Raw genomic sequence first — 10,293 nt, 5'->3', positions numbered from 1 at the left:
TACCATACCTACACAGCAATTAATAAGTAACCATTTATCTAAATTTGTTGATTATATCCAACTACTACGAGATGATATATCTACATAAAGATAATTGCCTAAAAGATATTCACACTTATGGGTAGCTCCTTCACATATATAAATGGGCACAAGTATCACTTCTAACACAATTGGTTCATACTCTACTCATGAAACCACTTCTCACTGGATTATCAAAATATCTTTTGCAAGTGCTCCCACTATAGGTGTTGAGGAGCAGAGATCTACAACTAGCCTAGCAAAGCACTCGCGAATTCTAGTAAAAACAACTTTAGCGTCCATCGTCGATTCGAAGCAAACTATCATTTGGCTACCTATGGAATTCACACCAAACCAAACCTGCAACACCAACACCGTAGCTACAATAGCCATGGCAAACCCTCCAATAGTGTAAAATCTCCTCCAACACATGAAGACAATGTAAACTTCTAAGCCTAACTACTTAGACCTTTAAGCTTAATAACTCAGGCTTTCGATCTTAATCTTGCAAAAGGTTGAGCCCAAGCCTACTCATTAATTAAGGTTTTGAGATTAATTTCACCAAAGGCTAAAATTGAGCCTATTCACCATTTAACCTTATGATCTTTATTTCGCTTAAGGCCAAGTCTAAGTCTATTTACTATTTAAGCTTCTAAGCTTAATTTCCACAATGGTCGAGTCCAAGCCTACTTGTTAATTAATTGTTACTTTCATTTAAACTAGTTACTTAAGCATGTTTATCATGCTCAACCTAGCAAAAGCTTGAACAACTCAATTAGAGAACATAAAATTATAACTTCTTCAATCTCGCAAGATTTCAAAGATTGGGGGTTTATATGCTACCCAACTCGGCTAGATCAAGTTGGCGACCAAGTCTCCCAAATAGTTTGAGTGGGCCAAAGCAGTCAAACCCACGAGATAGTTACCACACAATCCAGATATTATCTAGGACACAACAATTATCCTCTTTCCCAATACATTGGATTTACATTATCCTAACCTTATCCACTTAGTAATTATTAACTAACCATATATATCTTATTTTGTTGATTATCGAACTCCTAAAAAAATGTATCTACCTAAAGATAATTTCCTAAAAGACATTCACACTTATGAATAACTTTGTCATCTATATAAAGGGGTACATGCATTATTACTATCACAATTCATTCAAACTCTACTTGTGAAACCACTTCTCACTTAAGCATCAAAGTCTCTTTTTCATGTGCCCTCACCATTGGTGTTGAGGAACGAAGACCTATGCTTAGTCAAGTAGAGCACTTACAAGTTTTGGTAAGAACCAATATTCAACTTGATGGAAACTTCTTGGAGAATCTGGATGGATGATGACTTCCCCCCAAGCTCCTCCCTAGACCTCTGGCTTCTTGGATCTTCTCAAGTTTTTCCAAAGCCTCCTAAGGTAGAAGAGACTTCGATTTTCACCTTTAGAGGTGAAGAACACCTCTTCAAGAGATGTCACTCCTTGGTAGAAGATGAATCACTTCAAAACTCACCACACTCTTATATATGAAGAGGATAAGAGAATTGGATTGATATCAAAGAGGTTTAAGACTTTTAGGAAGAGAGAATTCAGAGAATAAACTCAGCAATATCACTATAACATCCAAAAGTGTTTACAAAATGAAGGAAAAGTCTTATATAGAGAGTAGGTGGCTTATGGTGCAAGCTAGTCTAACCATAGTTCAAAGAGAATTATGGTTAGCCTTCTTACGTACACTTAAGCAAACCGTCACTACAAGAATTTCGCGGATTAGAGAGGGAAAGATCCCTCGCAAATCCCTCGCAAATCCCTCGCTAAACATAATGGCGAGGGATTAGCGAGGGATTTGCGAGAGATCATTCCCTCGCTAAATTCAAGTCGCTAATTAGCGACGGATGTATATCCCTCGCAATTCCCTCGCTACATTCCTTCGCTTTTCCCTCGCAACTAGCTTCGCTAGTCCGTCGCAAATTTGTGCCGCTAATTCTTCGCTGTCGCCTCGCAAATGTAGAACCTAAATTCCCTCGCTAATTGTATTTAATATGTCCTCGCAAATCCCTCGCTAAACCCTCGCAAATATGTCCTCGCAAATCCCTCGCTAAACCTTCGCAAATATGTCCCTCGCAAATCCCTCGCTAAACCTTCGCAAATATGTCCCTCGCAAATCCCTCGCTAAACCCTCGCAAATCCATCAAAGCATATGGATTGAGTTCCCTCGCGAATCCCCCGTCAAACCCTCGCAAATATGTCCCTCGCAAATCCCTCGCTAAACCCTCGCAAATATGTCCCTCGCAAATCCTTCGCTAATCCCACGCAAATCCATCAAAGCATATGGATTGAGTTCCCTCGCGAACCCCTCGCTAAACCCTCGCAAATATGTCCCCCGCAAATCCTTCGCTAATCCCACGCAAATCCATCAAAGCATATGGATTGAGTTCCCTCGCGAATACCACGCTAATCCCTCGCGAAACCTTCACAACATATCTTTTGAGTTTCCTCGCGAATCCCTCGCTAATATCTCGCTTTCCTAATTACATTATTCTCTCATGTATCCCTGTAAATATGTCACTTAATTTGATATTTTAAATAAATCTAAATCAACTACATAATTTTTTTTAATTCGACATGATTTAAAATAAAAGTTGCATATAACAATATCTCTTACAAAACCAAATTGTTAAATGTCTTACAAAATCCAACTTGTGCATACTATATCTTAAAGAAACATAAACTAATTAATGTCTTACAAAAAGAAAAGCCAAATAACAAGTCATCCTAAATACTAATCAACCTAAGCTAGTAAAATCATCATCTCGTCCTTGATCCTCCCTATGTTGGTTGGTTGATGGTGTTGTTGATGGTTGAACTGCTTGAATTATTTGCCTCATCATCTCTGGTATTTGTGTTTGCAAAAAAGAAGCCAATGCATTATTTATAACTGCAGTGACCCGTTCTTCTGTCATAGGTGTAAGATTTGCAGAGGAACCTGCAACCTCTGGAGATGAAGCTTGGGTAGAGCTACTAGTTCCAAGATCCAAGCTATGTCCCATGCCATGCACTCTTTTCTTCTTGTTTTCACCTGCAGCTTTTAACCAAAGATCAGAATCAATTACAGGATGAGATGAATGTTTTAATGGGGAAATATCTCAACACTGAGTAAGGGACATCTTTCTGTTTTGAAGAATGTTTTGCCTTTGGTTTAAATCGTTGTTGTCCGCATACTGAGCAAACATCCTTATCACTATTTTCTTTATAATACAACATGCAATGATTAATACATGCATCTATCTTCTCATATCCTAATCCCAACTCACTAACCATTCGCTTGGATTTGTAATAATTTTCAGGTAACTTTTCCGACTCTGGAAGCATGCTTTTGATTATGGCAATCATTCGATCATAACAACTCACACTCATATTAAACTCTGACTTCAAATTTATGAGTTGGGTTACAGCTGACAATTTCGTATGCTTCTTACAACCATCCCATAGTTGTTCGTCAGCATCTCTTAGTAAGTTATAAAACTTTGAAGCTGATGGATTCGGATCTTCCTCCATTTCTTCTTCTGGATTCAATCTATCACAAGCCGCATCCATAACCATATCCATATAAGGATTTCTATTCTCCTCAAAGCAATCTTGGGCAACAAATGTTGATGCACTATCCCCCCATCTTTCTTCACCATGACGAGTCCAATTTACATAACCGTCCATAAATCCATGGTCATACAAATGTTTTTCCACCCAAAATGTTTCATCCCTGTAACGATTTCTACATTTTGCACATGGACAAGGAATGTGTCCCACTTCATCAATAATTGCCAGGTTTCTTGTGGCAACCCGAATGAAATCATCAACTCCATTTCTAAATTCTTCACTTACAAGGCCATAGTGGTCTTTTCGTCTTAACATCCAACTTCGATCTGGTCTCATTACTCTTATTTTTTATTTCACAAAATAAAATAATAAGAAATAGGATTAATAAGCTATTATTAATCTTTTGTAAAATTCAATCTATATATAAGAAATACGATTAATAAGCCTAACAAATCAGCAATGATAGATAACTGTCTTGGCTATATAACGAATTTAGTTTTGGCCAAGAAATAGGATTCAACCTATATAACAATTCAGCAAAGACAGATAAATGTTTTTTAATTAAAATTAAAATTAAACCTATATAGCAGCCACAGGTCATAAATTAAAATGGACTCAACAATTAGCACACATGCATAAAACTAAATTAATTAATTATCAATTAATAAATATAGATAACATAATGGAAGTGGAACTGAGGCTGAGAAAAATGTAAAAATACATGGTATGAATAATATAGTGAACGTGTGGTGGTTTGACATTGAAAAGCGGTGACAGCATCCTCAAAAATCCAAAGACAGGTAGATAACATTATGGATGTAAATATAGAGTTAGAGAGGAACAAATAAAGGCCAAGTTTTGTAGATTTACTTAGTTTTTTATCTACCCAAAATCTCCCACTTTGCATGTTCTGTCCTTTTAGTCACGTTCAATTTCTGTCACATGTTTCAAAATTGAAATGTATGTCCATAGTTCCTTGTACGTGTAGTTTTAAAAATATGAATTTCAGGGTTTTGATTATTGACATTGAACCCTTAATTTAACAGATTTAGGGGGTGCTTGTTATTTGTTGAGATGTTTGGATTTGCAAAACTTTGGTTCATTTAGGTTTTTGAAATATGTTTGAATCCCATTTCGCACATGATGCTGTTTAGCAGGGTAGATAGAGATTGATTGTGTTGTCATATAAACAACATGTGTATCCCTGTATCCATTGAATTCTATTGATTTCTCTTTCTAGAATGATTACAGGATATATAACTACCATATATATTGCATTACAAGAAGATTAATTATTATTTATTTTCATTGTCTTGTGATGTCTTTGTTAGACAAAATGCCATGGCTTGTGGAGTTTGAGTGTAACCTTTTTTTATTTTGTTAATCTCTCTTATAATTCTCTTATTTCTACAAATATAATTAAAACTAGTTGCATTAATAAAAGCAAAACAGCAACTAGTTGGTTCAAGTTATAGAGTGGGGAAGCCCGTCAAGACCTAATGGGCCAACTCTGATCCACTTAAACCAAACTTAAAAACCATTATCCAATTAGTCCAATTTATCATTTGATTTTAAAACATTATTTTTAAGTATTAAAATGTATTATTATTTTTAAATATATTTGTAGAAATAAATATTTAAATTATGTTTGTGTATTGGAAAAAGAAAAGAGAATATATAAATTTTTACTATAAGTTAAAAAAATTAGCACATACGTAGGTTGAATAAGTTTTTTTTTTTTGGAAAAACTACTATTTTAACCTATGCATTAACTATTTTTTAATTTGTGAGAGAAACTTATTTCATCTATTATTTTTATTATTTTATAAATATTTCAAGAGAAATTTATTTAACCTTTGCGTTAACTATTATTTTATAAATATAAAAAGTTTCTAAATCTCATAGTTACATTTTTATGTAAGAATCAACATTTAAAGGCAAAGTTCCAACTTCATAAATCATACAATAGTGAATGAAAAAACTCACCTGCAATTTATGACTATCACCAACAATAAGAGGTTTTTGGTTCTACTTTCACAACCTGTCAAAAAAAAAAAAGTATGCAGAGATCAACTTCCTTACAACTAATTATCCAGCTATTATAATAGTAGGAGATCAGTAAAATGTCTCCCAATAACTACACTATTAAAAGGTTAGGCTTCGGACTTGTAATAGGCACACAGACAGACATTTAAAAGCCAAACCAAGGCTCAAACTTAATTAACAAGCATCAAAATAGATTAATCAATTATATCCTAAATAAAGTATATAATGAAATCAACACAAATAAAGATTATTAGTGTTTCTTTCTAAAGTATGTTAATTAAAATGTTTTCTTTTAGGAAAGAATCAAAATGTCTGTATGTATGTAATTAAAATGATTGTTTTAGAAAACCATTAAAACATTTGAAGCAATCGGCGTGAAGATTCCACGTACCAAAGCTACAAAATGTTGGCTTTCTTAAATGTTGCGGCATTAAAATTATAGTAAAGAATCGTGAAAGGCACTATATTAAAATTATAATTTAATTTCCTATTATTATTATAGCACGGAACTGTGTCCTTTTTATGTAGTGGTGACTAAGATGGTGGCGTGCGTTCATATCAGTGTGTGAGATTGGAGACACTAAAATCCAATAAAAGTGATGTGTAGGAAGAGGCACGTCACGTAATATGGTGCATTTTGCTGAATCACTTTTCGATTCTTGGGTCATTCTTGCAAGCCATTGAAATAAATAATAAAATATTAATTATAAAAAACATTGAAAAAAAGAAGAGGTAGATAAGGAAACCTGAATGGAGGGAATCAGAAAAAGCAATCGACGCCGTTTCAGCAACCACCGCAAACCGTACGGAGACTGGTCGTGGAAGTAATCGACGCCGTTTCAGCAACCACTAGGGTTCGACCCAAATGCGACCCAGCGGCCGTAAATCCACAACAACAAAAAACATTATTCAGAGAAAAAGCTTTGTTGTTCTCAGATTTCACAAGCAAAATTAAGAGAATAAAAAAGAAGTAGGCAAAATTAAGAGAATAAAAACCGTACGGAGGAAGACTGGAGAAGTAGGGATGGGGAAGAGAAGGGGCACGCAACTTTCACCTTTCTACTTTTACCTTTGAAAAAGTAATTTTACTCTTAGAGTTTAGGAGGGAAACTAAAAAATAAGGCACTAACAACTATTTTTTCCTTTATTTTATATAAATATAAAAAATATTAGTTAATATAATTTTTTAAACATATTATATTATTAAATATAAATTTTTAAAATTTTTTATTTGATAAATTTAAATAACTTTTATCTTTATAAATGAATTTAATTTAAACTATAATTAAAAATAACAATAAGCTAAATAGAAATAATACTGATAAAAATATACAAAAAGATATATTATTATAATTTTAATATGATATTATTTTAAATTCCAAAATAATATTAAAAAAGATAAATATAAGAAAAAAATTATACATAGTAATAAGTTGTTGTTTTAGTTTTAAAAATAATAAAATACTGGTATTTAAAAAAAATTAAAATACATTAAAAATGAAGTGAAATATTTACTCTATGCAATTAGTTTTGTTTTAAATCTCATGTATTTATTACTTTTACCTCTTATAATATTACTATTGCTTTTATTTTGAATACTTTTAAATAAAAAATTAAATTAAGTTGATTAAAATTTTATAATTTAAACTACTGAAACGAATATTACTTAATATTATACGTGTTTTATATTTTTTTTCGGAGAAAAGGTAAGTGTATTTTTTTCTTCACACAATCATGCAATATTTATTAGTTATAGAAAATGCATTAGTAGTAAGATAAATACTTTAAAAAGTAGTATTTCTTTTAACAACATTATAATAAAAATTTTATTTAAGATTTATTTATATATGATATAAATGTACTAAAATTACAATTGTATAAAAATATAATAATATTTGGAACAAAAAACTTATACAAACGAAAAGTATTATAGCATACTAATGTGGCAAGAGAGAAGAAAGTAAAATTATATTTATTGAAAAGAAACACACACACACACACATATATATATATATATATATATATATATAGAGAGAGAGAGAGTTATGGAGAAAATGTAAATTAAATTAAATTAATTAAAAAAGATAGAGTAAAAAAAATATGTTGAGCAAAAATGTTTTCGAAAAAATCGTGATACGTGTTTAGAAAAAAAAAACTTCCTTTATATATAATATGATAATTAAAAAATATCTTGATAAAATTGATTAATATATATATATATATATATATATATATATATAATTTATGCTTACTTTAATTTTTTAAATATTATATATAAAATATAAGCTAAATATTAATTTAGAGTTTTTTAATGTTGATTCTTACAATTTTTTAAAATTATTTTTAATCCTTATAGGATTATCCTTTCTCAATTTCAATCTTTATAATATTTTTTTTCAAAGTTTAGTCAATATAAGTTTATATTTTTTCTTTCTAATTTTTAGTTGTTAGTACGAAGTTACATGAACTAAAGTGAAAGAAAATTATAATATATATTTAAAGAACTAAAATTTGAAAAATGCATATTTATAAGGATAAAAATTTAAAGAACTAAAATTGAGAAAACATGAACTTACAGAGACTAAATTCATATATAAATCAAAATAAAAAAAATATTTTAAATTATCATAATTAAGAAAACAAAACATATACGGACTAAATTCATATTGTAAACATATAAATTATATTTAAAATTTATGATGATATATATATATATATATGTGTGTGTGTGTGTGTGTGTTTTAAAAAAATATATATGAGTGAAAATTCAGTTACATCAAAAGTAACTCTTAAAAGAGTTATTTAATGAATGTAACTACGTTATATATTGAATTTCTTATTCAATAAATTAAGTCTAAAAATTTGTATACTTTATTTTTTAATCAATAATTTTATTTAATAGATAATGTTAGATAATATTTAATAATTTTTAAAATTAATATTAGATAATATTTAATAATTGTAAAAATATTTTCAAATATTCAATAATTAAAAAAAATGAAGAGATAACAAATAAGATAAAATATATATAAGTAAAATAAAAAGAAAAAAATATGAGGAATTTCAAATACTTACTTTTTTGGGAGAATTTGAAATTATACTATTTCAAGAAATTTTACAAATATTTGAATTTCAAATTTTATTAGCAACGAAATCTCTTATTTGCGAGGGATTAGCGAAAAACCTTTTCCCTCGCTAATTTGCGACGGATTTGCGAGGCCTTTGCGAGGGCTATCATTAGCGAGGCATTTGCGACAAGAAAATCCCCTCGCTAGATGAAAAAATTCATTTTATAATTTGGCTCATAATTTGGCGAGGGATTGGCGAGGGATTTGCGAGGGCGTAAGTTCCTCGCTAAATAAGCACTAGCTTTAGCGACAGATTTGCGAGGAGATGAAGGTTGGTCGCAAAATGATCCTATTTAGCGAGGGAATTTAGCGAGGGATATAAAACCAAGCTATTTCCTCGCTAATTAGCGAGGGATTAGAGAGGAACTGTATTCCTCGCTAGTCCCTCGCTAATTAGCGAGGAAATAGCTTGGATTTATATCCCTCGCTAAATTCCCTCGCTAATCCGCGAAATTCTTGTAGTGCGTCCATAGTTACTTAGAAGCTTGTGGAACAAGCTAAGCTTGAATTTTGTAGAGCAAGCCAAGCTAGAAGCTTGTGGCACAAGCTATGCAAGTGTGTGGGAGAAGCCAAAGAAACAACTCAGCCATAGAGAGCTAGGCGGCTTAGGCTTATTTTCCTTCACTTAATCTAATCCAAAATGTTGGAATTGGTTTAGTTAGATTCACCTAATGAAGGTAAGACCTAGCTAAATCAATTCCTCAGATTAAATGGAGCAAAACAAGTCTAATATGTAAAAATTAGCCTTGGCCCACTAAGGGCCCAATTGCTAGCTTCACCTACACATTTTACTATTTGTCACCCCACTTCTACTACTAAAAATATGAAAATAAATGACCCTTAATACAAGGTTAAATGGAGAAAATTTCTCCAAGTAACATACTGATGTGCTTCCACTTGGATGCACATAGGAAGAACTTTAAGTCTCCACGGATCCTTGGAAGAGGCGTCAAGGATTGGAGCTCCAAAGAGACTCAAGGTGGCCGAAGCTTGCTTCTAGCTAAGTTCCACGGAAGAAAAGGGTGACCTAGCTCTACAAAGAGAAGCACTCAAGGAGGGTAGAGTAGGAAACCAAATGACTTTCGGAGGGAGAGGTTTCAAGTGAAGAAATCTCATTCAATTAATTCCCAAAAGTGCTACAAGACTCGGCCATAGGAAGATTTATAGGTGAAATTAGGTTAAGGGTTTAAGTTGGGTTCACCTAGAGTTAAGTAAAACCATGGTATGGTTAACTTAACTCTAGGCGCCAAAATTTGAATTCTAAAATTCAAATTTTGGTGCCAACCGGCCACCCCCTCCATGTGCTCTCATTTGGCATGTAATTAGGAGGCCATTTGAGTTGCATTTCGGATCACACCATGTGCATGTGTTGCACATGGCCGAAATGCACACCAAATGTGCTTCTAATTACATGCTAATGAAAATACACATGCAACCTTAATTAACCCTAAATTCCAAATGACCTCTACATGTAATTCCTACACTACAAAAGGCCGAAAATAC

At 31.9% G+C, this 10,293-nt stretch overlaps 1 long non-coding RNA gene across 1 annotated transcript; it reads right to left on the bottom strand.

Moving 5' to 3' along the window:
- Positions 1-2,360: 2,360 nt before the first annotated feature.
- On the bottom strand, positions 2,361-7,610 carry LOC145955807 (uncharacterized). The gene is made up of 3 exons (XR_014432507.1): positions 6,409-7,610; positions 5,603-5,657; positions 2,361-2,912 (listed from the first exon to the last, which is right to left on the bottom strand). It is a non-coding gene; the product is annotated as an uncharacterized LOC145955807 (long non-coding RNA).
- Positions 7,611-10,293: the final 2,683 nt, after the last annotated feature.

Source organism: Cajanus cajan, chromosome 3 (genome assembly GCF_000230855.2).
Source record: "Cajanus cajan strain Asha chromosome 3, NIPB_CcT2T_4, whole genome shotgun sequence".
In the NCBI taxonomy this organism is placed as follows: Eukaryota; Viridiplantae; Streptophyta; class Magnoliopsida; order Fabales; family Fabaceae; genus Cajanus; species Cajanus cajan.
Note: the sequence above shows the minus strand (reverse complement) of the source record. Positions and strands in the feature narration are given on the sequence as shown.